Source organism: Chrysochloris asiatica, unplaced genomic scaffold (assembly GCF_000296735.1).
Source record: "Chrysochloris asiatica unplaced genomic scaffold, ChrAsi1.0 scaffold00045, whole genome shotgun sequence".
Taxonomy (NCBI): Eukaryota; Metazoa; Chordata; class Mammalia; order Afrosoricida; family Chrysochloridae; genus Chrysochloris; species Chrysochloris asiatica.
The window spans coordinates 18,902,089-18,905,064 of NW_006408563.1; the positions used below are offsets into that span (position 1 = coordinate 18,902,089).

General features: G+C 35.5%; 1 pseudogene; it reads right to left on the minus strand.

Moving 5' to 3' along the window:
• Nucleotides 1–479: 479 nt before the first annotated feature.
• On the minus strand, nucleotides 480–938 carry LOC102822689 (annotated as a pseudogene).
• Between the last annotated feature and the right edge of the window lie 2,038 nt (nucleotides 939–2,976).

Sequence of the window (2,976 nt, forward strand, 5' to 3'; positions counted from 1 at the left end):
AATAAGGTAGAAATCAGCTTGCATAAAACAAGGGGATAGAAATATGTATGAAATTAAAAACAATCTAAAATAAACTTTTGAAAGAGATGATTATGGTTTACACATGAATCTGCTTAAAATGATCATGACTGAAAGATTTGAAATTTTCTTCTCCTAAACTAGAGCCCATTCATTAACTAAGCTAGTTCAGATCTCTTTTTACCTTGGATTTACCTGCTACCACCCACTGTATACCCATTTAACTTAGGAGCGGGTGCCTGCCCAGCCTGCCTTTAAAACCTCTTTTCAGAAATGTATTAAAGAGGTATCTTCTAGTAAAAATCTGCACTTCAAGAGCATATGAAGAACTAGCAATTAGCTCTCCAATGTAAACACACCTCTTATCTCACATTTTCACAGAAACAGTGTATTATACGAACTACTACTTCCTTACAGGAACCTGAATAGCTGTAAAAGTTTTAATTCAGCTTCAAAACATTTCAATACTTATTAATTCCAAAGATCCGAACACCATTCAGTTGTGGCGTTTTGGGAATTAGCAAATTCAGGAGAGAAGCTGTGTTTAGGATGAAGTGAATTTAATCATACTTTGTGTAGAAACTTGCCAGAAAATATAGAATAATTGGTGAAATTGTGAAAAAATTCCGTGAAGATGTAACCTGTATTCCATAGTCGAGTTGTTTCCAGTGAGTTAGGAATCTTGCTTTACTCTGGTCAGGAGTTTCAGAAGGTGTTCCTTTTACTGCATACAAAAATACATACATCCCCAGATTATGTATATTTGTTTAGGTCCAAACAGCAAGAACACTGAAGAAGGGAATACTGAAGAAGACAATGTGAAGCAAGCCAACTCCCAATGCATATGTCAGCCACATACCATGGCTGTTCATTACACGGGTATTTGGATTCACTGCACTGTGGGCAACTCCAACCTTCATGTTTGCTCCACAACCTCACAGCCCGCGGCAGGCACAGAGCAGGACGAGCCCAGTGGCACGGTGTCTTAGTACAGGTCTACTGGTTTAACTTTATGTATCTCCAAAACATTTAGCTCATTGTCCTGGCAAGAATTCAACAAACAATATAGGATAAAACCATGGTTTATCATAAAACCATGCACTGTTATTGGTTATATACATCCAAAACCTAATTATATAAATACATTAAGAATGCAATTGTTACATACATGTGTTATACATCAGGTAACTTCAAAAAGATTGTGGAAAATAGAATTAAAAGCTAAAATAAAATATAAGCTTCATTTTTTAGAATAAGTTTTTTCAAGTTTAATACGTTATTCTCAGTGATAGTATCAGCTATTTGGTACATCCCTAAAGAACTGAGGGTCCCATAAATTTAACCACGTCAATGCAGTCTTTTTTGCATTATTAACTGAACAAAAATGGGTGCCCTTAACTTTTTGTTTTTGTTTTCTAAGTTTAAAAAACAGAAAGAATTCAACAGGAGCCAAATCAGCACTGTAAGGTAGAAGTCTAATCATTTTTCATTGAAATGCTAGAAAAATTGTCAATATTTGAGCAGGAGCATTGTCATGGTGGAGATGGATCCTGTAATGAAACTTTGACTTTCTGAAAACACTTTCATTATAAGCAGATTGTTATCATTCTTTAACCCTGCCAAAAGTCAACAACGAAAATGCCTTGAGCATCCCCCAAAATTGTTGTCATGACCTTTCCTTTTGAACGGATTCCTTTTCCTTTGACCACTGAAGCATTTCAATCTCTTCTTCCGGATCATACTGGTAAAGCCATGTTTCATATCCTGTTTACAAATTTTGAAGAAATGTTTCAGAAACTTGATGTCACTTGTTTAAAATGTCTATTGAAAGCTCTGCTGTTATTTGCAGCTAACCTGGGCACAAATCTTTGGCACCTGTAAAGAAGAAAGTAAAGAGGTTTGGTAGTGTAATTGTTATGAGTCGGGCTGCTAACCTCAAGGTCAGCAGTTAGAAACTACCAGCAGTTCTGCGGGAGAAAGATGAGGCTTTCTCTCCCATAAATATTTACAGCCTTGGAAACCCTATACAGGGTCGCTATGAGTTGGAATGAACTCAATGGCCCATAGCCACCACCACAGCCAAAGCAGAAAGTTTGCTAAACTTTAATTCTTTAGTTAGAAAGGTGCAAGCTGAATCATTTGAAATGTCTCTAATGTTGGCTGTTTTTAACTGCTGTTCATCATAGATTATCTTCAATTAGGGTACAAACAAGATTAAATTTTTGTCTTGCAAATACATATGGATGGTTTGCTGCTACAGATTTTATCTTTAACATCATCTCACCCTTTCTTAAAATGAGTTTTCCATTTGTAAACTACTGGTGTCCCCATAAATTTTAGGCCCCATAATGACTTGATGGCACCTCTAAGAACAACAAGAATAAGAATACAATCAGACATTAATGCAGGTCCTTGAATATTTTAAATATAAATACTCAAACCATCGAATTCTTCTGAGAATTATATAATGTAAACTGTCTGCCTTAAAATTTGCAATTAAAAAGAAACATGTAGCTACCATTAATGAATAAATGTAATTTAAAAATTCATTACATTCCAAGTTTATTTTTACTTTTTTTGTTTTTAAGGAGAGATAATGACATTTATTTTATATGTGTTCACTTTTATTTTTCTATTAGGATAGCATAATAGGTTTTTAGTTACTAACTTTTTATTTTGAATTGAGTGATAGTTTACATGGAAGAACACCGGTTTTACACCATTTCATTGCAATGATTACAATCTCAAAATGCATCATTCAACAGTATTTGCTTCTATTCCTTCGTTTTTGGGGGGTGATGGTGGGGGGGTACACAAAAACACTCAGGAATATATAATAATTTAACCAACCAAAGGGCACATTCTGCAAACCTGCCTGCTGGCCACCAGCTCTCAGTTGCTCTCTTTCTGTGAATCCAGAGCCTCCAGCTGCTCTCTCTCTCCCCATGTCCTCATCTC